The sequence below is a fragment of the Hypanus sabinus genome, chromosome 13 (assembly GCF_030144855.1).
Source record: "Hypanus sabinus isolate sHypSab1 chromosome 13, sHypSab1.hap1, whole genome shotgun sequence".
Classification (NCBI taxonomy): Eukaryota; Metazoa; Chordata; class Chondrichthyes; order Myliobatiformes; family Dasyatidae; genus Hypanus; species Hypanus sabinus.
In genome coordinates, this window is record NC_082718.1 from 15,062,293 (window position 1) to 15,088,371 (window position 26,079).

Genomic DNA, 26,079 nt, shown 5'->3' on the forward strand with positions numbered 1-26,079 from the left:
AATGAACTTGAAACTTGATATATTACATCATATGAAAATGTTGAATAAATGGTCTCCATAACTTTTCAAATTTAATAGAAGTCTCAAAAGTACCACTTCTAATTTTTTCTAAATTTAAACATAACATAGTTTGAGAGAACCAATTAAATACAGTGGGAGGATCAATTTCTTTCCAATTCAACAATATAGATCTTCTAGCCATCAGAGTTAGAAATGCAATCATTCAACGGGCTGAAGAAGATAAATGCAGTGAGTCTAACATTGGAAACCAAAAATTGCGGTAATAGGATGAGGTTGTAAATCAATATTCAAAACCGCAGAAATAATATCAAAAATATCTTTCCAATATTTCTCCAAAAATGAACAAGACCAAAACATATGAGTTAAAGACGCAATTTCAGAATGACATCTATCACAAATAGGACTAATATGAGAGTAAAAATGAGCTAATTTATCCTTGGACATATGGGCCCTATGTACGACCTTAAATTGTATTAATGAATGTTTGGCACATAACGATGATGTATTAACTAATTGAAGAATTCTATCCCAATTCTCACTAGAAATACTAAGACTAAGCTCTCTTTCCCAATCCTTTTTAGTCTATATTATAAAGAGGCTCTGAACGTATCTTCATAATTATATTATAAAGTTTTGAAATAAGCCCTTTTTGAAAAGGGTCTAATTCAAATAAACTCTCCAAAATATCTGAAGGCACAAAATTTGGAAATGTAGAGAGTACAGAACTTAAAAAATGTCTAATCTGTAAATATCTAAAAAAATGAAATCTAGGCAAGTTATATTTGTTGGATAATTGCTCAAAAGACATGAAACAATTATCTAAAATTAAATCAGAAAATCTTAGTAATCCCTTAGTTTTCCAAGCCGAATAAGCTTGATCTATAATGGAAGGGTGAAAAAAACAATTAGATACAATAGGACTATTTAAAACAAATTGAGTCAACCCAAAAAATCTCCGAAATTGAAACCATATACGCAAAGTATGTTTAACTATCAGGTTGTCAATTTGTTTCGGCAATTTAGAAAGAGCAAAAGGGAGAGAAGCCCCTAAAATAGAACCCAGAGCATAAGCTGATACCGATTTAGTTTCTAAACTCACCCAACAAGGGCCAAAAGATCCACCCCCATCTTTCAACCAACATAACAAATATCTAATATTAATTGCCCAATAGTAAAATCTGAAATTAGGTAATGCTAACCCGCCTTCCTTTTTTGTCTTCTGTAAATATGTTTTACCTAACCTGGGATTTTTATTCTGCCATATATATGAAGAAATTTTAGAGTCAACATGAGTAAAAAAAGATTTCGGGATAAAAATTGGTATCGCTTGAAAAATATATAAAAACTTAGGTAAAATAGCCATCTTAATAGCATTAATCCTACCTATTAGGGATAAAGATAAAGGTGACCACTTAGTAAACAAACCTTTAAACTGATCAATTAAGGGTAAAAAATTAAATCTAAATAAATCTTTATGGTTTTTTGTGATTTTGATCCCTAAATAAGTAAAAAAGTCATTAACTAGTTTAAAAGGTAAATTTCCATAAATTGGGACCCGTTTATTCAAAGGAAACAATTCACTTTTATTAAGATTTAACTTATACCCAGAAAACTCACTAAATTGAGCCAATAATGATAAAACTGCTGGAATGGATTTCTCCGGGTTAGAAATGAATAGTAATAAATCATCTGCATACAAAGATAACTTATGAATATCTGTCCCACGATTAATACCCAAAATATCCTGTGATTGTCTGATGGCAATTGCCAAAGGTTCTAAGGCAATGTTAAATAGTAATGGACTAAGAGGACATCCTTGTCTAGTGCCCTGAAATAAGCGAAAAAAGGGAGATCTTTGATTATTGGTAAACACTGAGGCTACTGGAGTATGATAAATCAATTTAATCCATGATATAAATATCGGACTAAAATTAAACTTCTCCAACACATTAAATAAGTAAGGCCATTCAACTCTATCAAATGCTTTCTCCGCATCTAATGAAATCACGCATTCTGAAGTGTCATGTGAGGGAGTATAAACAATATTCAACAATCTCCTAATGTTAAAAAACAAATAACGATTTTTAATAAAACCAGTTTGATCATCTGAAATAATTTTGAGTAATACCTTCTCCAATCTAGATGCCAGTAACTTGGAAAAAATCTTGGAGTCTACATTCAATAAAGATATAGGTTTATAAGAAGCACAGTTAGTAGGGTCTTTATCTTTCTTCAATATTAAAGAAATGGAAGCTCTATAAAAAGATTGTGGCAAATTCCCCAATCTAATGGCTTCCTCAAAAACCTTACCTAACCAAGGGGAAAGAGTAGCGGAAAAAAATTTTAAAAATTCAACTGTATAACCATCTGGACCCGGTGCTTTCCCAGAATTCATTGAGGAAATAGCCCCCTTAATTTCTACATCCGTAATAGGAGTATCCAATATCAAAAGATCATCAGATGATAATCTTGGAAAATTTAATTTCCCAAGAAAATCAGACATGGTATTATGATCTTGAGGAAATTCAGATTGATATATAGAAGGGAGGTATAGAAGTCTTGAAATGCCTTATTTATCTCATCATGATTAACTGTCAGATTCCCATTCTGCTGACCAATCTTAGTGATTTGACGTTTAACCAAAGCATTCTTCAATTGACTAGCTAACAGTTTACCAGATTTATCACTATGTATGTAAAAATCAGATTTAGATTTCATTAATTGATTTTCAATCAAGGATGTAAGTAATAAACTATGTTCCATTTGAAGTTCAACCCTTTGTTTGTAAAGCTCCTTACTAGGAGCAATTGAATATTTCTTATCAATCTCTTTAATTTTATCAACCAATAAGAGAGTTTCCATCTTAGTACATTTCCTCAAACCAACAGAATAAGAAATAATCTGTCCACGTATATACGCTTTAAAAGTGTCCCAAAGTGTTCCGCAGGAAATATCATCTGTAGAATTAGTTGAAAAGAAGAAGTCGATCTGCTCCTTCATAAATTTTATAAAGTCAGAGTCTTGCAACAAGGTAGAGTCAAATCGCCATTGTCTAGCATTAGAAGCTGTATCCGTAAATTTCATAGAAAGTAATAATGGAGCATGATCAGAGATAGCTATAATATCAATTACCAATTACCAATGGAATAAAACAAGAGTCTACAAAAAAATAATCAATTCTCGAATAAGAGTGATAAACATGTGAGAAAAAAGAAAACTCTTTGTCATTAGGATGCCGGAATCTCCAAATATCAAAAACTCCATTGTCAGTCAAAAAAGAGTTAATACAAGTGGCCGACTTATTAGGTAAAGTCTGAATAGATAAAGATTTATCCATCAGAGGATTTAAACAACAATTAAAGTCACCACCCATTATTAACTTATATTCATTTAGATTGGGTAAAGAGGTAAATAAAGACTTAAAAAAGTCAGGACAATCCACATTTGGAGCGTAAACATTAACCAAAGCAACCTTTTTATTACAAAGTAAACCCGTAATTAACAAAAATCTGCCATTCGGATCTGAAAAAATATCATGTTGAACAAATGAAACAGAGGAGTCAATAAAAATTGAAACTCCTTTTACTTTAGCATTCGAATTTGCGTGATACTGTTGACTCCGCCAAAATCTAAAAAAACGAAATTTGTCCTCCTTCCTCACATGAGTTTCTTGTACAAAAATGATATTAGCATTAAGTCTTTGGAATACTTTGAAAATCTTCTTTCGTTTAATTGGATGATTTAAACCATTAGTATTCCAAGACACAAAATTAATGGTCTGAGCCATAATTCTAAAATCAACCCTTTGGTATAGAAAGGGTTAACCAACTTATAAACTCATGCACCCGGAAGAGGAACAAAAGTAAAGAGAAGACCCGGAAGTGACGACAACACAGACATATTTGAAGTTCAAAAACAGCCCAAATAAAAAAACTAACACAAACTGGTACAAAAAAAAATAGAATTAGAAAACAGACCATTCCCCCCACCCCCCAAGAAAAAGAGAAAAAGCCAAAATATGACTTAAAAAGGGAAAAAGTAAGACTAATCCTAACCCCATGTCAGCTGAAGAACACTCCATATATAAAGGATATATATAAAAGAATCACCCCAACTTTAAAAATTAAAATCGCTATAATAAAAACCATATTTCTAAGTATAGTTATTTGTAAAAAGAATAAAAATATAATCACTAAAAAAATTATAAATCAGGCTCTAAGACTAGATTTCATAGTGATACTTTACAGCTGAAAAATCCCAAATAAGATTAACTCAAATAAATGCTGAGGCAGAAAAGACAAGTTTGGGTAGGTCAACCAGAGCTCGAATGAAGAAATAGACTTGGAAAAGGTTTAAGAGCTAAGTACCAATGTTGAAAAATCCATAATTTTGATGGGTGAAGAGAGCAAGCAATTTTGAAAAAAAAGATATCAAAAGAAGTAATACAGTAAGGAACTGGAAGAGCTCAGCAAGTCAGGCAGCATCCATGGAGGAAAAGTACAGTCAATGTTTCAGGTCAAGGCTGTTCATCAGGACAAGAAAGAAAGAGGGGAGATAACTAGTATAAAGATGAAGGGGCAAGGACTGGAGTAAAGGCTGGCAGATGATAGGCAGATCCAGGTAAGGAGCTTGATAGGCAGGGGAGGGAGGGAGAAGAATGGGATGATGTAAGAAGCTGGAAGGTGATAGGTGGAAATGACAAAGGGCAAAACAGATAGAATCTGATAAGAGAGGGCAATGGAACATGGAATAAATGGAAGGAGGTGGGAAAGGAAACTAATGGAAGGGTAAAGGGTAGATGAAGAGAATGAGGGAGGAGAACGAGAAAGAAATGAAGGACAGTGGGATCAGGCAAAAAATGAAAGGACAGAGGACAATGGTGTACAGGAAGTTAAAGAAATCATGCCGTCAAAAGAAGTGTTGGTTTGAGATCTATAAATATGATTGAAGAACACCATAGACCCAGTATAATGGATGAAATAAGGGATGTTTAATGTTAGCACAGTGAACAAAAAGTGAATAAGTTACTGGACAAGAATCCAATGACCTGGGCCAATGGTCCAGAGATACGAGTTCAAATCGCATTATGCTAATTAGGACATTTAAATTCAAATAATTAAATAAATTTAGAATTTAAAAAGTGCTTGGTTTGGCATTGTGACCATGAATTTACTGAATTATCCCAAAAACCAACTTGTTCAACAATGTCCTTTGGGGGGAGCAAATCCACCATCCTTACCTGGTTGGCCTTTTCATGAATCCAGACCCACCACGTGCCCACGTCCTGTGAATGAATGAATGAAGAAAGAAAAAATATAATGTCGCAGGAGATCAAAGTTGATGGGTGAACAGGACAACTGGTTGAGTTTAGTACAAGTTGTATATTTTGGATGAAAGATCAAAAAGGGAAGAAGTGAGGTAGTTAAGTGTGAGGATGGAATAAGTATGCATAGAATCATAGGAATAGACAAAGGCCATTGATTTCCTTCAGCCATTTCTGACAGTCAATTAAATTATATTAATCTGTGCCCTAATTCCAACTACCTAATTGGCTCTTTGTCATCTACCTCAGAGATAAAATTATGCATCAGTTTCTGCAACTGGTGAATTGTGGGAAGGTTATTAATTAGTGGAAATATGGTAAACATAGTAGTTACCTCAGGAATAGAATTTGAGGCTTGGAATTCAACAGGAACATAATACCAAATTAGGGAATGCTTGGTCATAAATTGGTACGGTTAAAGAAAAGAGAACACATTCTGCACCACCAGTTATAGATGGTAAGGATTGAGCAGTGAGTTAGAGAAAGAACAGAGTAAAGAGGTTAAAGGTGTTAGAGAAATAAACTGTGTGGTAGTCACAGAATCATACAGCAAAGAAGGGCATCATTCCACAATTGAGCTATTCAGTTATTCCTGCTCTCCCACTATTCTTCTATAACCCCCCGTGAAATAAATTGTTGAATCTGCTTTCATTATCCTTTCGAATGGAGTCTTCTAGATCATAAAAATTTGTTAACTATAACAATCTCTGTTTTCACCAATCTTTATTAATCTGCTTACAAATCTTCTAGGCTCCCCAACAGTTTCTTATTTACTTGATCAAAAATTTTCAATATTTTCTGCATCTCAATTAAGATTTCCAACCTTTTCTCTGAAGAAAACAACCTCCATAATTTTGCATATGAGTGATGGAAAATGGTTGATAGAGGGACAGTGATTTGAAGGAGAAAGGTGGGACAATTTAGGCATGGACTAGCAACAAAGGTTTGCAGACAAGTGAGAAATTATATGAACTGGGGGTGGATTGATGGCAATGGTTTAGGTGGGAGAAACAAATTAGATGATTTAAAGTGGACTGGTCATAATGGGTTGAACAAGGAGAGGTTAAAAAGTTCCAGATTTGACTGGTGGGAGTGATTTAAGTGGGTGAATCGGGAAATAAATATTGATGTGATTTAGCAGGAGAAGGGAAGCTGAGTGAAGTAGATGCAGGAACTAAATATTTTTAAAAACTGACAGTAGAGATGTTCACCAAGAAGTGGACCTTGGTTTACAAGAGGAATTCTGGAATTGATATTAAGCTGAGGATAATTGAAACAATAGCTGTATAAATCCGCATGAAATTACACCCAAGAAAGTTTATCCACTCTCTAGATTTGATTACACATGACATCGTAGGGAATAGCATGTGCTATTGAAGGAAGCTATTTCGGCACTTGGGAACATTTCCTGATATACGAATGACTTAACAAGAGGGAGAAGAGTCAGTAGCAGGAAACAACTGAATGGCCTTAGCCTTGGAGATGATGCAAAAAGCAATAATTAAAAGTAATACTCCAGAATAATCCAATGACAAAGCTTTTGGGTATGGTACTCCAGAGATCAGTACAGAGACCCCATTGACCAGTCAAGACATCCATAATTGAGTAGAAACCCTGGCAAGTCAACCAGGAAACCACAACAAGACATGAGATAATGGACTGAAATACTAGCGATTAGGAGTGACACCCTAGTGTTCAAAGTAAGATCCCAATGAGTGGTGAGTCCTTGAGAAAACAGGCATGAGAATTTATGATCAGGTGATCACCCTTGTGATTGCACACAAGACCTTAAAGAATGGCTGTAAGATAGACAGAGACCCAGTAATCAGATGTGAAACCCTGATAGTTACAAAGACTCACTGTCCACGCACACTGCCTGTAGCTAACATCCCATTAATGGTCCATAGCCAATCACCAGCCTCAATGCTCATGCTTGCCAGATTCCATGTGGTGTTGCTGGGCGACAGTTTTCTATTCGCCGCCTTTTCGAGCTCTAAGCAACATCATTACCATGGTAACTGCTGAGCACAGTCTATAATCATAGGCGAGCTCTGCCAGCCCTCCTCCGCAGGATAGGCCCCTTTAAAAGAACCCACAGCCAACTCCAGGCTCCAGCGGTTAACACTAGAATTTCTGTGCACAAATTTGCAATGGAAGAAAGGATTTCAATAGTTTTGGTTGAACTCAGTCTCAGTGCAAAATCTCACTGTATCTAAAATTGACCAGAAATCCTTACAGCATGTTACCCTCACCACTTGGAACTTACTTGATACTCCATCCTTCAGAATTCCTCTCTGAGTCTCAGCAACCCCTTAACCCCTTTCTGTCCACTCCTCCCACTTGATCATCCCTCAAAGGCACTTACTCTCTCCCCCGAAGGTGCTGACTTTAAAAGATCCTCCTTGTGATCGGAGTTCTAGAGTCATACAGCACCACAATAGGCCTCTCAGTTCACTATATCCACACAATTTTAAATGTCTAATTAATCTCCCAGTCAGCATATTCTTGGTATGTGGAAGGAAACTACTGCAATTAGAGGAAACCCATGCAGTCACAGGGAGGACATGCAAACTCCACATTGACAGAATCCAAGGGCATGACCAAGCCCGGGTCCCCGGAGCAGTGGAACTAACTGATGCATCATTTTACCCTTCCTGACGATGCTAACCCTCTCCTTCCTGTGAAGGTAATGACTCATTCTCCAGGTCCATTGAGAAACTGAACTCCCTCCTTTCATTTCTGCCACTGACTCTCCGTCTGCCACCTCACATCCTCTGCTCTGGAAAACAATATAACTTGCACCTATGACAAAGAGGTTAATTTCACAATTCATAATCTCCCAAAATCAGCACCTAAACCCTTTAACATATTTTATAATTTGAAAATATAAATCTGATAGAAAAAGAACTTCCTTAAGTTGCAAGTGCATAGCCGAGTGTGTAACTCCACAAATGAAACAGCGAGATCCCAATTTGGATGCTGACATCAAGATGTCCTAGCCTGAGATCAAAAACAACCTTCAAAAATCCATGGTTAGGTAGGAATCTGTGCCTCTTATCACCTCCTGCTCTGCCAGTGTCAAGATGTTGGAGAAACAGAGCTGGGGCGGTTGGAGGGACAGGAATGAACAGACTAGTGAGAGTCAGCGTCTGTGAAAATGCACCCCGATGGGTCAGTCTGTAGATTTGAACCCCAAGTCAACAGCACTCCAGTCCGTGTCATATACAGTGCTGAAAGTCTGTGCCTGTGAAACTACACTCCAGTGAGTCAGTGACTGTAGAACTTCGCCCTGATGAGACTGGGTGCCTGTTATATCTGGACCCCAATGACAGCATGGGAAAAGAAAAAGTTAAATTTGCTCGAGTTTGTGCTGTTACCAATAGGTATTCACCGCAGAATATTTGACATTGGAGAGCAACATAAAGATAAAAAATACAAGAATGCAATTAATATGTTATCACCAGCAACAGCAATAAAATAAAATGGGAACATTTTCTTAACTTTAAAAGATAAATATTCACCTGTACTTTTCTACATTTTTAAATTGCCGACTGGATAAGAAACAGGCACTGCATGAACTAGTCAACCATAGATTAATATAATTCTCACCCGCCTTCAAGGTAGACATTGTCCGTGGGACAGTAAGAAGAAGGAGCCCAGACTCCCCTCACACACGCAAGTTGCCTCTCGCCTCTGGTCCTTTCTCCAAGTGACAATATTTTCTGTGTAGATTAGGAACTCTGACACATTTCTGCTAATTTCCTGAGCATGCTCAGATTGTATAAGGAGTCGAAGGCTTCCCACCACTCAGCTATTTTTGGAAATCAGCTTGTCATTATAGTGCAAAGAGCTGCTGGTAGGCCCAGTAATGGAACAGAGTGACACAGCACTGCACCAGAGTGCTCCCCAACACAAGAAAGGCAAGAGATAGCACTGAGAAATATACAAAACCACACCAGGACAACCCTTTCCTTTATTGTGGTCTCTCAGACTTACTAAAGGAGTTAAGCTCTTCACAAACACCACTTCATTCACCCTTCATTAACTCTTTACCTCTCACCAGTAATGGATACAATACACATGATGCAAGATTTATCACAGGAGGATAGTTAATACATATTGCTCTTTTTTTTGAACTGCATTGGACTGGCTGTCAGTGTTAGTCTCTGCTCCGGCAGTATAGAATCCAAAACTTACTTTGTGAGCACAGTCAATGAGTCTGTTCTCAGACTATGTTTAAAAGCCTAGTAATTCCTGGCATGTGGTCCAGAACTCCTGGTGTGTGCTTGGGCCTTGATTAAAAGGTCATGAAACCTCCAGTCTTGTTTAAAAACTTCAAAGCTTCCTGCTCTGTGGTCAGACTTTGAGATCTGTGATCAAGCATTCCATTATTAGTATGGCTTTAAATCCTTTATAACTGAGGCAGCTCGGAGAAGGTGAGCAAATCTTACTCACAGAGAGATACAGGCCCTTTGGCCCACTGAGTCCACACCAACCATAAACCACCCACTTATACCAATCCTACGTGTTATTCTCCCACAGACTTCATCCACTCCTCTCAGGCTCTACAACTCACTTACACACTCTGGGCAATTGACAGTGGCCAGTTAACCTTGTCTTTAGAGCATGGAAGGAAACCAGAGCACCCAGAGAAATCCCACACTGTAACAAAGAGAACGCGCAGAACTCCACACAGCCAGCATCCAAAGTCAGGATTGAACCCAGGTTCACTGGTACTGTGAGACAGCAGTTCTACTTGCTGTACCACTGTGCTGCCCTCTGGTGACTGAACGGGACAAAAATATGATCGTGCTTGCCCACTACATAAGCAATATGCTGCTGCCAAGCTTTAGTCAACCAATCATCTAAACAACCAGAAATTTGTGATCCATGCTGCCACTGGCCTTTATATTCCATAAACTTTAATCTTCCAAGCAAACCAAAATATGTGATATTATATCAAATGCTGCTTGGAGATCCATTTACAATACAACTTTTCCACTGACCACATCAATTGTTTCAAATACCTAATCAAAAAGAAACTCATTCTGACAACACAATTTGAATTTTCCAAATCCCTACTGGCCTTCATTAATTAATCCAGCCTCATCCAAATGGCTGTTAATTTGTCCTGTATCATTATTTCTAAAACCTTCCCCACCATTGAGGTTGTCTATTTTGTTGTTCCTTTCAGAACATTGTGGCGCATCGGGCAAAAACCTTGTCTTTCCTTTAGCATTTTTGTCTGTTTTTTGACAAGGCCAAGTTGCTAGCTTAACACTTAACCCAGCATGAATGGAAAGCGTGCAAGGAGTCGGCTGGATTCCAAACCAGGACCACTCGACTCTAAGTCCAGTGTAGATGCCAGTACACCACCAGCTGTAACCACTGAGGTTAAACTGACTTCATTCTAATAAAGTACTTCTGCATCCTATCCAAGGATCTGTCCTTCTTCTCAAAGTACGGTGTCTGGAATTAGAAATTCTTTTCAGCCGGGGGAGAAACCAGTGCTTGACATCTTTCTTAGTCCTTAGGTGCTAGCTAAAGGGCAGGACCTCCAAGGTTGTGATTTTAGGTTTGCTACCTGTGCCATGTGCTAGTGAGGCTAAAGCTAGGAAGATTGTACAGTTTAATACATGGCTAAGGAGTTGGTGTAGGAGGGAGGGAATAAGATTTTTGGATCATTGGGCTCTGTTCCAGGATAGGTGGGACCTGTACAGAAGAGACGATTTGCACCTGAGCTGGAGGGGGCTAATATCCTAGCAGGAATGTTTGTTAATGCTGCACAATGGAGTTCAAACTAGAGTTGCAGGAGGGTGGGAAACAGAGTGTCAGAACAGTTAGTGGAGATGTTGAGGAGGCAGATGTTGGTAAGACCTCAGGCAAAGTCAGGAATGAAAAGATTGAGCATGGTGCAACAAAAGCAAAAAGGGTGAATACAGGACTGAAGGTGTTGTACCTGAATACAGAATGCAGTATATGGTATAAGCTGGATGAATTTGCAGCACAGCTGCAGATTGGCAGGTATGATGTTGTAGGCATCACTGAATCATGGCTGAAAAGTTAGATAGATAGATATCTCATTGATTCCAAAGGAAATTATAGTGCCACAGTAGTATTACAAGTGCACAGGTATACAAATATTAGAAGGGAAGTAAGAAAGAATAAAAAATAAGTTGTCTCAAACAGTCTAACAGGAGGGGGTTATCACTTCCCCGGCTAGAGGTTGACTCACTATAGAGCCTGAAGGCCAAGAGTAAGAATGACCTCATATGGTGCTCTTGGGAGCAGCGTAGTTGTCTTAGTCTATTACTAAAAGTGCTCCTCTGTTCAGCCAAGATAGAATGCAGAGTGTTAGAAACTTTGTCCAGAATTGCCAGGATTTTCCACTGGGTCCTTTGTTCTAACTCAGCCTCCAGTTTGACTGCTATAACAGAGCCAGCCTTTCTCATCAGTTTATTGAGCCTTTTGGCATCAAACACGTTGATGCCATTACCCCAGAACACCACCACATAGAAGATTGTACTGGCAACAACAGATTGGTAGAACACATGAAGGAGAGGTCTGCATACTCCAAAGGACCTCAGTCTCCTCAGGAAGCAGAGGCAACTCTGGTCCTTCTTATACACAGCCTCTGTATTGGTACTCCACTCAAGCCTGTCATCCAGAGGCACCTCCAGGTACTTGTGGGCCCTCACCACATCCATGTCCTCACCATCAATAGTAACAGGGACCAGTGCAGGCTTAGTCTTCCTAAAGCCCATCACCATCTCCTTTGTCTTAATGATGTTGAGCTGCAGATGATTCAACTTGCACCATTTGACAAAGTCCTCCACCAGGGTCCTGTATTCATCCTCCCTTTATACACAAACTATTGCTGAGTTATCAGAGAATTTCTGCAGATGACATGACGCATTGTTGTAACTGAAGTCCAAGTTAATCAGGGTAAACAGGAAGGGAACCAATATAGTCCCCTGTGGGGCCCCAATGCGGCTTATAGCCATGTCAGACACAGTTCTGAAGCTGTACAAACTGTGGTCTGCCACAGCTGAGAGCTTAATGTCCAAGGATACACATTGTATCGAAAGGATAGGCAGGAAGGCAGAGAGGGCAGTGTTGCTCTGTTGGTAAAAAATAAAATTAAATCATTAGAAAGAAGTGACATAGGATCAGAAGGTGTTGAATAATTGTGAATAGAGCTAAGTAACTGTAAGGGTAAAAAGACCCTAGTGGAGGTTGTATACAGACCCCCAAACAGTAGTAAGAATGTGGTCTACAAATTACAATGGGAGATAGATAACTCATGCCAAAAGGACAATGTTACAATGTTAATATGCAGGTAGATTGGGAAAATCAGGTTTGTGTTGGATTACAGGAAGGGAATTTCTAGACAGTCTATGTGAGGGCTTTTTAGAGCAACTCATGGTAGAGCCCACTAGAAGATCAGCTATTCTGTATTGGGTGTTGTGCAATGTATCACAATTGATTAGAGAGCTGAAGGCAAAACAGCCCTTAGGAGCAAGTAATCATAAAATGATTAAATTTACCCTGAAATTTGAGAAGGAGCAGCTAAAGTCAGATGTGTCAGTATTACAGGGAGTAAAGGGAATGTCAGAGGCATGAGAGAGGATTTGACCAGAATTGATTGGAAAAGAACACTGGCAGGGATGACAGCAGAACAGCAATGGCTGAAGTTTCTGGAAGCAATTCAGAAGGCACCAGATATATACATCCTAAAGAGGAAGGAATGTTCTAAAGAAAAAATGACACAACTGTGGCTAACAAGAGAAGTCAAAACCAACATAAAAGCTAATGAGAGGACATATAGTAGAGCTAAGATTAGTGGTAAGTTAGATGATTGGGAAGCTTTTTAAAACCAATAGAAGGCAACCAAGATCATTAAGAAGGCAAAGATGGAATATGAAAGTAAGCTAGCCAATAATATTAAAGAAGATACCAAAATTTTCTTCAGATACGTAAAGTGTAAAAGAGAGGCAAGAGTGGATAGCAGACCACTAGAAAATTATGCTGGAGAGGTGGTAATGGGGGACAACGACATAGCAGCCGAACTGAATAAGTATTTTGCATCAGCCTTCACAGTGGAGGACACTAGCAATATAGAGGAAGTTCCACATGTCAAAGGTCAAAGGTCATGAAGTGTGTGAAGTTACCAGAACTAGAGAGATGGTTCTTGGGAAACTGAAAGGACTAAAGGTAGATAGGTCACCCAGAACAGATGGTGTAAACCCCAGAATTCTGAAAGAAGTGGCTGAAGAGATTGTGGAAGCACTAGGAATGATCTTTCAAAAATTACTAGATCCTGGAATGGTTCTGGAAGACTGGAAAATTGCAAATGTCACTTCACTCTTCAAGAAGGGGAGGAGGCAGGTATATGATCTCATATACCATCTGGGTAGTCTAACATCTCATATACCGTCTGGGTAGTCTCCAGCTCCAGAACATCGAATTCTCCAACTTCCGGTAATTCCCTCCCTCTCCCTTCCCCATCTCACTTTCACTCTGTCTCCTCTTCTAGCTGCCTATCACCTCTCATGACTCTGCCTTCTTATACTACCCATAGTGCTTTCCCATTAGATTCCTTCTTTACCTCTCCTGCCTATCCCCTCCCTGTCTCCCCTCCCCCACCCCTTGATCTTTCCTCTGATTGGTTTTCCACCCTCCTCCCACCTTCTTTATAGGGCCCCTGCCCCCTCCTTCTTTAGTCCTGATGAAGGGTCTCGACCCAAAACGTTGACTGCTTCTTTCAACGGATGCTGCCTAACCTGCTGAGTTCATCCAGTTTTTTCTACGTCTTGATTTGACCACAGCATCTGCAGTGCACTTTGTGTCTGAAACATAAACAATACAGCTGGAAACATTCAGCAGATCAAGCAGCATCTTTCTCTCTCCACATATGCTGCTTGACTTGATGGGCATTTTGAGCATTTTATGTTTATATTTCAGACAAAGTTATACTTATTTCATTTATTTCGTCTCTTGGTTTCTCTTGTTTTTGGAAATTTTTTTCCCTTTTTTATGAAAACAAACATAAAGTACTTGTTTAATTGCTTTCTCATTCCCCAAATAAATTCTGTGAGGGATCCACATTTATCCTTGATAGTCTTTTACTTCCAACATAAGTATAGAAGCTCTCACATTCTGCTTTTATTGGGGGGGGGGGGGTTGCTGTATTGTACAGTTGTATTTTATCTGGAGTTTACTACGTAATTTTAGAATGACATAATATCACAAGTGAACACTATGGAATTAAATTCCACTTACAAAAGATGCTATAAATCAACTTGCAGCTTAACCAGCAACTCTCATTCAGAATTTGACATTGAACCAAAATAATTTACAGGACACTGCATATGAGAATGTTAACTCATTCATAAGTGAGGTATCACTGGGATTTCAAGATAACCAATGTGCAAACATCATAGAAAATCAGATGCAATATGAAGACCTGAATAGCAACGGCTCTGTGCCATGGAAACCAGCATAGCAACCTGATAAATTATACTGTGCTCTGAGCAGCTATACTGAAACTATATCCAAATTCTGAGCTGCAGTTGAGAAAACTGAGCTACCACTTACACATTCCATAATTGTGTGAGCAAGGCACAAGGGATGGATCAGAGACAAAGAGAGAATTAGGCCAAAAGAAAGAATAATGCAGGCTGAAGGGATATTGTGGGCAGAGGAAGTAACTAGAATGGGACTAAATGAGAGAATGGATCAGAGAATTCAAAAACAAGAGAAGTGCAATCCCTCTGATTGGATTCCACTGAGGTTGTTGTAGTGGGTGACTACACTTCCCTAACATAGACTGGGACCTCTATTGTGAACGAGGTTTAGATTGGGATCAGAATTTGTTAGATGCATTGAGGAGAGTTTCTTAAATAAAATATGTAGATAGTCCAATGAGAAGGTGGGGTATACTGGACCTGGTGTTGGGAAATAAGCTTGGCAGGTGACTGATTTTCCAGAGGGAGAACAGTTAGGATCATAACTCCTTATGTATTAAAACAGCTATGGACAAGGATAAGTATGAACCATGCAGGAGAATATTGCATTGGAGCATGCCAATAATCAAGAGTATTATGCAGGAACTAGAATGAGTTATATATACAAATCTGCCTGTCCAAGTAGACCCGTTGCTTCTGCTTGTTCCTGCCCCACTGAACTTATATCTGCAAACCTAGACTCTGGTTTACCCCCCCATTTCAGACCCTTCCTACCTACATCCATGACACTTCACATGCTCTGTATCTTTTCAATGACTTCAAGTTCCCTAGCCCCAATCATCCCATTTTCACCATGCACACCCAGTCCCTATATACTCCAGGCCCCATCAGATGGACCTTAAAGCTCTCCATTTCTTTCTAGATAATAGACCCAACCTGTTCCACTTCACCACCACCTTCCTCCATCAGGCAGAACTGGTCCTCACTCTCAAGGATTTCTCCTTCGGCTCCTCCCACTTTCTCCAAACCAAAGGTGTGGTCATGGACACTCACATGGGTCGCAGCTATACCTGCCTTTTTGTCGGCTCTGCAGAAAAGCTTATGCTTTAAGCCTACACCGCTATCACTCCCAACATTTCCTACACTACATCAACAACTGCATTGGTGCTCCTTCCTGCACCCATGCTGAGCACGTCAACTTCATCAACTTTCGCTCCAGCTTCCACCCGGCCCTCAAATTTATCTGCTCCATTTCCAACACCTCCCTCCCCTTTCTTTATTTCTCTGTCCCTATCTCTGGAGACAGCTTACGTACGGTTATATTTTATAAGCCCCTTGATCCCTACAGTTACCTGGACTATACCTCTTCCCATCCTGTCACCTGTAAAAATGCCATCCCCTTCTCTCAGTTTCTCCATCTCCACCACATCTGCTCCCAGAATGAGGATTTACATTCCAGAATTAATGAGACATCTTCCTTCTTCAAAGAAAGGGGTTTTTCTTTCTCCACATCAATGCTACCCTCACCAGCATCTCTTCCATTTTGCACACATCTGCTCTCACACCATCCTCTCGCCACTCTATCAGAGATAGGGCTCCTCTTGTCCTCACCTACCACCTTATCACCTCAGTAGCCCCTGTGTACAGCACTTAGTTCTCCGTAATTTCTGTCATCTCCAACAGGATTCCATCATCAATTCCCTCCTCCCACTTTCTGCTTTCTGCAGGGGAGAGCAGAGGGGTAGAGGGGGGATGGAAGTGGGGAGAGAAGAGGGAGAGTGAGGGGTGGAAGCGGAGGGGGGAGGAGGAGGAGGATGAGGAAGAGAGAGAGAGAGAAAGAGAGAGCACCCCAGTTCACTATAAACTAAGAATTCAGCTAAATTAAAATCAGAAATATCTTTAAAATAAATGAAATACAGGCTAATAAATTCAAGTTCAATCAAGCTCAATCATAACCTTACCAACAACAGTTGCTACTAATCTCCTTGGAGAATGGTCTTCACAGACAGGTCCTCTCAAGCTGGTATTTGACATTCGATTAGAAATTATTGCTAGTCTGGCTTTCTGGTCTCCTTCCTGTGCTGTCTGAAATAACTACACATAGAGCAGAGAGCTGGATATTTTCTGATGGTGCGTGATCATTGTGTACGTTTATTTGTTGCTCTCAGTAGGTGTCCCAATGTCAGGGTCTCTGGGGGAGTTAATATATCTAACCTTCAGAGCCTGGTTAATAAAGGGATCGTTAAGCAGGATGTTAATACTTATTTTCAATAGGCATTGATCATTCACTTGCACACTATCAATTCTGTTGACTACAAAAATCTTCTGTGTGAATTACCCAGAGCTTAACTAGTTCTAGTGGCTGGATCCTTCAGTTTTACTTTTGAAAACTCTTTCTGTCTATTTCTCCAGCCATCCAGGGCTCTTTTGGATTGGTACAACACATTGAGAATGAAATGGAGAAAGAAGGGCAGTGGGTTTGTTTCGGGAATGATACAGAACCTCTAGAAAAGAGAAGAACTGCCAAATACAGGAGAGCACTAGGAAATAGGATTATTTTTGGGATTATCACAGGGTCAAAGCGAGTGAACACAGTCTTGACTGATCCAGGAAAGTGCTAGAAAAATATGAGTTATTTGTTTCAGTTGAAAATCACAATTGGTATTCTCATTTACTTTAGACTCTTAATGTCATGTTGAACCATTAGTACAGTATGTTCATGTGGTTCTACTGAATTTAAAGTCAGACAGCCTAACAACGTTCAAGGATATATCCCAGTAATTATAACCATGCAGTACAGTGTGATGAGGCATTTTAATTACATGCTCTACACTAAAATTCTAAACATACAGAGTTTCTGTCCAGTGCTGTGCTGTATTTTCATCAGTGTGATCCCAGTCACTCTATTTTCCAGCAGCAAAGGAATCCACAATTACATGCACAAATCTGGGTATCATGGGGACATTTACAAACTAATTTGTGCTTGAGAGAGCATAAGCAATTACTTGTGGTGAGTAAGTGCAAGATTCAAAAAGTGAGAGGGGCCTATGGGTACTTTCCGTGGAGCATGAAATGGTTGGGGTTATGATGCACTTGGCAACGTCAACAAAAAGGAAACAACACAAAAGATCCTGCAGATGCTGGAAGTCCAGAACAACGCATACAAAATGCAGCAGTTCAGGCAGTATCTACGGAAATGAAAAAAACAGTCAACATTTTGGATGGAGACCCATCATCAGGTCTGGAAAGGAAGGGGAAAGATGCCAGAATAAGAAAGGGGGAGGGGTGGGAGAAGGAAGGAGGACAAGCTAGAAGGTGACAGGTGAAGCCAATTGAGTGGGGGAGTGAGATGAAGTAGGAAGCTGGGAGGTGATAAGTGGAAAAGGCAAAGGACTGGACAAGAAGGAATCTTCTATAATATCTACTATAAGCCTACAGACTCTCACAGCTACCTGGACTATTCCTCTTCCCACCCCGTCTCTTGCAAAAATGCTATCTCCTTCTCACAGTTCCTCAGTCTCCGCCGCATCTGCTCTCAGGATGAGGCTTTTCATTCCAGGACGAAGGAGATGTCTTCCTTTTTTAAACAAAGGGGCTTCCCTTCGTCCACCATCAACTCTGCTCTCAAATGCATCTCTCCCATTTCCCACACATCTGCCCTCACCCCATCCACCAGCCACCCCACTTGGGATAGGGTTCCCCTTGTCCTCACCTACCACCCCCACCAGCCTCCAGGTCCAACGTATAATTCTCCGTAACTTCTGCCACCTCCAACAGAATCCCATTACCAAGCACATCTTTCGCTCCCCAGCCTTTCTGCTTTTCGCAGGGATCACTCCCTACGCGACTCCCTTGTCCACTCGTCTGCCCCATCCCTTCCCACCGATCTCCCTCCTAGCATTTATCCTTGTAAACGGAACAAGTGCTACACCTGTCCTTACACTTTCTCCTTCATCACCATTCAGGGTGCCAGACAGTCCTTCCAGGTAAGGTGACACTTCACCTGTGAGTCGGCTGGTGTGGCATAGTGCATCCGGTGCTCCCGGTGTGGCCTTTTATATACTGGTGAGACCCAACACAGACTGGGAGACCATTTCGCTGAACACCTACACTCGGTCCGACAGAAAAAGCAGGATCTCCCAGTGGCCACACATTTTAATTCCACATCCCATTCCCATTCTGATATGTCTATCCATGGCCTCCTCTATTGTCAAAATGCATCCAATCTCAGGTTGGAGGAACAACACCTTATATACTGGCTGAGTAGCCTCCAACATGATGGCATGAACATTGACTTTTCTAACTTCCGTTAATGCCCCTCCTCCCCTTCTTACCCCATCCCTGACATATTTAGTTGTTTGCCTGTTCTCCATCTCCCTCTGGTGCTTCCCTCCCCCACTTTCTTTCTCCCAAGGCCTCCCGTCCCATGATCCTTTCCCTTCTCCAGCTCTGTATCACTTTCACCAATCACCTTTCCAGCTCTTAGCTTTATCCCACCCCCTCCAGTCTTCTCCTATCATTTTGCATTTTCCCCTCCCCCCACTACTTTCAAATCTCTTACTATCTTTCCTTTCGGTTAGTCCTGACGAAGGGTCTCAGCCCGAAACGTCAACAGTTCTTCTCCTATAGATGCTGCCTAGCCTGCTGTGTTCCACCAGCATTTTATGTGTGTTGTTGTTTGAATTTCCAGCATCTGCAGATTTCCTCATGTTTGCTCTTTAAATGTGAAGTGGTTCATTTTGATAGGTCAAATATGATGGCAGAATATAGTATCAATGGTAAGACTCTTGGCAGTGTGGAGGATCAGAGGGATCTTGGGGTCCGAGTCCATGGGACACTCAAAGCTGCTGTGCAGGTTGACTCAATGGTTAAGAAGGCATACGATGCACTGGCCTTCATCAACCGTGGGATTGAGTTTAAGAGTTGAGAGGTAATGTTACAGCTATATAGGACTCTGGTCAGACACCACCTGGAGTAATGTGCTGAGTTCTGGTCACCTCACTACAGGAAGGATGTGGAATCTATAGAAAGGGTGCACAGGAGATTTACAAGGATGTTGCCTGGATTGGGGGGGCATGCCTTATGAGAACAGGTTGAGTGAACTCTGCCTTTTCTCCTTGGAGTGGCAGAGGAGAAGAGGTGGCCTGATAGAGGTGTATAAGGTGATGAGAGGCATTGACCATGTGGATAATCAGAGGCTTCTTCCCAGGGCTGAAATAGCTAACACAAGAGGGCACAGTTTTAAGGTGCATGGAGGTAGGTACAGAGGAGATGTCAGGGGTAAGTTTTTTACAGAGAGAGTGGTGAGTGCATGGAATGGGCTGCCAGTGACGGTGGTGGAGGCAGATATGATAGGGTCTTTTAAAAGACTCCTGGATAAGTACATAATAAAACAGAAGTCTATGGGTAACCCTAAGTAATTTCTAAAGTAAGTACATGCTCGGCACAGCATTGTGAGCCAAAGTGCCTGTATTGCACTGTAGATTTTCTATGTTTCTATGTTAACTCTACCCTAATCATAGGACAATTGACAGTGACTAATTAACTTACTAATTAGTACATCTTTGCACTGTGGGAGGAAACCAGAGCACCCAGAGGAAACACACATGTTCACAGGGAGGACATACAAACTGCTTACAGAGGATGTTGGAACTGAACTCTGAACTCCAACACCCCGAGCTGTAAAAGCAGCACACTAACCGCTAGTCCGGATGACTGAAGGGTAGCTAACGTTGAACCATTGTTCAAGAAAGGCTTGAAGAATTAGCCCAATGTCAGACATGGGACAATTATTGGAAGATATTCTGAGGGACAGGCTATAAAAGTATTTGGACAGGCAGGACCTGATTATGGCTGTGTGCATGAAAAGCCATGTCTAACCAACCTTATAGAGTTTTTCCAGGATATTATCAGGAAGATTGATGACGGAAAGGCAGTAAATGTTGAGTAAATGGATTTTAGCAAAGGCCTTTGACAAAGTCCCACATGGGAGGCTGTTTCCGAAGATTCAATCGCTTGACATTCAGGATGAAGTAGTAAATTGGATTAAACATTGGTTTAGTGAGAGAAGTCAGAGAGTGATAGTATATGGCTGCCTCTCTGACTGGAGGCCCCTGATGTGCCAAAGGGATTGGTGCTGGATCTGTTGTTTATCATCAACCATTTAAATGATAACATAGTACACTGGATCAGCAAGTTTGCAGACAGCAAGGTAATGGATAATAAGGAACACTATCAAAGCTTGCAGCAGGATCAGGACCAGCTGGAAAAATGGGTTTTAAAATGACAGGTGGAATTTAATGCAGACAAGTGTGAAATGTTGCACACTGGGAGAACAAACCAGGGTAGGACAACAGGTTAGCTCACCGAGGAATGTGGTAGAACAAATGGATCTGAAAATACTGATCCATAAATCATTGAAAGTGGTTGGACAGGTAAATAGGGTTGAGAAGAGAGCTTTTGGCACATTGGTTTTCAAAAATCAAAGTATTAAGTACAGGAGTTGGGATGTTATGTCGAAATTGTATACAACATTGGTGAGTCCAAGTTTGGAATATTGTATGCAGTTCTACAGGAAAAATATCAATAAAACTGAAAGAGTACAGAGAATATTTACTAGGCTGTTGCTAGGACTTGAAGGCCTGAGTTTTAAGGAAAGGTTGAATAGGTTACAAATTTATTCCTTGGCCCATAGAAGAATGAGGAGAGCTTTGACAAAACTATGAGGGCTTATGGATAGGGTAAATAGAAGCAGGGTTATTCTACTGAGGGTGGGTGACTAGACCTAGCCTTGCATAATAACAGTTTAGCATGGACTAAATGGGATGAAGGGCCTCTTTCTGTGCTGTGGTGCTCTACGACTCTATGACCAACACAGCAAATAACATTCTGAAAGTACAAGTATTAGTGAGCCTTTCTTCTTCCTTCAAATCCTATGAATTCAACTGTTTCTAATTCAAGAATACCTACCATTCTGAATTAGATTAATCTACTTGGGAGGCAGGGAACTCAAATATACAGGTTACCATCGGATCTCAGGGCAATTTCCCACTTTGTAGACACAAGATGTGTTCAACTTTGTAACTAGGGCAGTTTGGTGGTAATGATGACTGAAGGTGTTCAATTCTCCATAGAAACATTCTGATGTGCACAGAAAAGTGCCCAGAAATAAATAAGACAATAAGAAGAAATGAACCCTTGATATCAGTTCTCTAAAATGCCCAACTCTTTTAAAAAGACACATTAGCCGTGATTGCGGAAAGCCAAGCGGAAGTTAACAGTGCATAATAACAGCACTAATGGGGTGAGAACCTTGGAGAGTCTAACAATGCAGCTTAATTATCCTGAAGTGCACATAGAAGTACAAACTAAGGATGAGTGTTTGTTAGTCACAGCAGGCATGATTCACCACAATTAACAACAAGGTGATGTCCTTTAGGCTGAATCGTGACAAGCTGAAATGGTTACTAAGGACTCAATATTCCTGAATGTGGATATTTATAGACTACCTGTAACATTCACACAACCAACCCACATTCCAAGATCTATTTAATCAGCTACTTATTGCAGATCATCGCACACAGTCAACAAAACTAAATAACGCCTTCTATAACACAACTTTAATGTACCAATCATACTCAAAGCTGAACTGAGCAGAGAACCCATTAGGATCCTGAACAATGGAGTGAATGGAAGGAGGTTTATTCCGGTCTGGGTGAATGGGGATATTTTTAAATTACTACTCAAATGACTACCTGTGTAACAGTACAGAGTTTCTGACTGGAATTAAAACACAGCTTTTTATCAACTGATGTGGCCTCCACCTCACAGAATGAAGTCCAAAGCTCATGCACTGCATTTTAATGGTCATTATCAGCAATCCTTTCGACCTTGGACAGCACTGTGCAAAAGAGTGAAATCTAATGTTGACACATCTTTCTCAACTTCAGCAGAGTTACTCCTGTGAGAGGAAAGGCAACTGGCCAGACTCCTCAACCATCATCACAAACCAGCCCAGTTCTGTCACCAACAGAAATTCACAGTGAAACAACTTTAGGATCAGTCAATAATTCCTACATTTGGATGATGGCACAGAAAAAAGGGTAAAACGTGCATTTCTTGCTCCTCAAGTCAGTTTCTACAAACAATCTGCACTCTTAGATCTTCCAATTGCAAGTAAGATAAAGAACTCATGAAATATTTCTCAATGACCCTCAAAGCTCATCACACAAACTCTTCATCAAAGATTTACCATCTCTGGTCACCAAGGCAACTCCTGTCCTCCTTTGATCACCTTCCACTTATCAAATGGGAGCAATTCATCGAGTTTTCAACATCCATCATGGAGGTAAAAGAGGATTGGCATAGAGTACATGTGATCTGAGTGCAAGTAGGTGGATATGGATGAAATAAAATGGAGAGTCATAGCAAGTTTAGGGTGACATTTGCAGGAAGAATTTTCAGGTGGTCAGGGGTGCCATGATAGCATAACAGTTAGAACAAGCTATACAGGTCAGGAGCTTGGAGTTTGGAGTTAAATTCTGGCACTACTGTAAGAAATTTGCACATTCTCCCCGTGACTGCATGGGTTTCCTTTGGGTGTTCCAGTTTTCTCCCACAGTCCAAAGACTGTCGTTATAAATTGTCCTGTGATTAGACTAGCATAAATAGGTGTGTTGCTTAGTGGTGCAGCTCATTGGGTTGGAAGGGCTTGTTTCACATTGTGTCCCTAAATAAACAAAAATAAAATGATCAATTCCCCAAACTATTGATCAACAAATGACAAGCAAAAAGTGAGTCACGTGCATTCTTTTTAAATCTTCTTTCACGTTCTCAGGAGAACCCAAAGCACTTTCACGCCAATGAAGTTTTATTTGAAATACAATACAGGAAACAAATACTGTCTGATAGAAGTTTAATGTTCAAAGTAAATTTATTATCAAAGTACATATATGTCCCCATATACAACCATGAAATTCATTTTCTTGCAGGCATACTCAATAATTCATAATAGAGTAATAACTGTAAAAGAATCAATGAAAGACTGCGCCAACTTAGGCATTCAACCAGTGTGAAAAGACAACAATCTGTGCAAATACAAAAAGAAAGAAATAAGCAAGCAAGCAAGCAAGCAATAAATATGGAGAACATGAGATGAAGAGTCCTTGAAAGAGAGTCCATAGGTTGTGGGAACATTTGAAGTGAAGTTATCCCCTTTGGTTCAAAAGCCTGATGGTTGAGGGTTAATAACTGTTCCTGAACCTGGCAGTGTGAGTCCTATGGCTCTCCCTGATGTCAGTAGCAAGGAGAGAGCATGTTCCGGGTGGTGGGTGTTCCTGATGATATATGCTGCTTTCCTGCAACAACGCTCCGTGTGGATGTGCTCAAGGGGGGAGAGGGCTTTGCCTATGATTGACTGGTTGTATCCTCTACTTTTTGTAGAATTTTCCATTTGCAAGCATTGGTGCTTCCATACCAGGATGTGATGCAGCCAGTCAATATACACTCCACTACACATCTACAGAAGTTTGTCAAAGTTTTAGATATCATGCCGAATTTTTGCAAACACCTAAGGAAGTAGAGGTGCTTACTTGCTGGGCCAAGGACAGGTCCTCTGAAATAAGGAATTTAAAGTTGCTGACCCTCTCCACCTCTGATTCCCTGATAAGGACTAGCTCATGGACCTCCAATTTCCTCTTCCTGAGGTCAATAATCAGCTCCTTGGTCTTGCTGACATTGAGCAAGAAGTTATTTTTCTGGCACCATTCAGCCAGATTTTCAATCTCCTTCCTATATGTGGATTCATCACCACCTTTGATTTGGCCCACAACAGTGGTGTCACCAGCAAACTTAAATATGGCATTGGAGCTGTGCTTAGCCACACAGTCATAAGTGTAAAGCAAGTAGAGCGGGGAGCTAAGCACACAGACTTGTGGTGTCACTATGCTGATGGGAGATTGTGGAGATGTTATTGCCATTCTGAACTGACAGGGTCTGCAAGTAAGGAAATGAGGATCCAAAGAGGTATTGAGGCTAAGGTCTTAAAACTTATTGATTAGTTTCAAGGGGATTATGGTATTGAATGCTGAGCTGTGGATGATAAAACTGATCTTGATGTGTGTATCTTTGCTGTCTAGATGTTCCAGGGTTGAGTAAAGAGCTAATGAGAAGGCATCTGCTTTTGACCTGTTGTTCTGGTAGGTAAATTGGAGCACATCCAAGTTGCTTCTCAGGCAGGAGCTGATATGTTTCCTTACCAATCTCTCAAAACATCTTAACACTGTGGATGTAAGTGATGCTGGACAGAAGTCACTGAGGCAGGTTACCTTGTTCTTCTTAGGCATTGGTAAAACAGAAGCCTGAATTAAAACAGACTACCGAAGCAGGTGGTTCAAGATCTCAGTAAGCACTCCAGTCAGTTAATCAGCACAGGCTTTTAATACTCGGCCAGATACCCCACCAGAGCCGGATGCTTTTCATGGGTTCCCCTCCCTGAAGGATGCTTGCGCGTTGGCTTCAGAGACTGAAATCACAGAATCATCAGGGACTGTGGGAGTTCACGAGGTTCCTTCATGTTCATGTTTTGAGGGTAGAAGTGAGCATAGAAGGCATCCAGCTCATCTGGAAGTGAAACCCTGTTGTCACCTATGTTGCTTGATTTAAATTTATAAGAGATTATAGTATTCAAGAGATTATAGCCACAACTATCAAGTATCCTTCATTGATTCAAGTTCAGTCCAAAGTTGCCACTTCACCTGTTAGATGGCCTTCCAGAAGTCATTCTAGAGATTTACCTTTTCTGAATTCGCAGTTCTGTCCATTTGGTTTATTGATTAGCCTTCGGGTCTGAGGGCTGTATTGCTGTGCTGGAAGGAAACCACGTCTCGCTCAAACATCGAACACAACAATCTCTCATTTCCCTCTGATACATCAATCTTGTCCTCAGGTCCTCAACTTTGTTCTCTAGCGACTGCACATTTGCCAACATGATGCTGGGTAGAGGGGCCTTACCCCTCTGCAATTCAGCCCAGCTTGTATTCCCCTCCTCCTGCCTGGTTTCTAGCCATGGTGATGAACCTTCATATGTTTAAATATGCCGTACCTGCTTGGCTCACCTATTTCTTCAGAAGATTGTGAAATCTGTATGTAGACCATTAAGGTAGTTGAAAAGTACATTGCTTAAAGGGAAATTATGTGCTACAGATTGTAGTAAGAATAAGTCAAAAGTGTGTATTAGAGTTTTAGAACATTTCTGACAGAACAGGCCAT

General features: G+C 40.4%; 1 protein-coding gene across 5 annotated transcripts in view; it reads right to left on the reverse strand.

The window, feature by feature from the left end:
- Positions 1-26,079, reverse strand: part of ccdc136b (coiled-coil domain containing 136b) — a 165,168-nt gene that overhangs the window by 102,161 nt on the left and 36,928 nt on the right. For 2 of the 5 annotated variants that reach the window (XM_059987124.1, XM_059987123.1), the window contains exon 2: positions 5,261-5,305. The exons of the other annotated variants lie outside the window; for them this stretch is intronic. The gene's annotated coding sequence lies outside the window, so the exon portion shown is untranslated. The remainder of the gene's footprint in view (positions 1-5,260; positions 5,306-26,079) is intronic. 5 annotated transcript variants of the gene reach the window in all.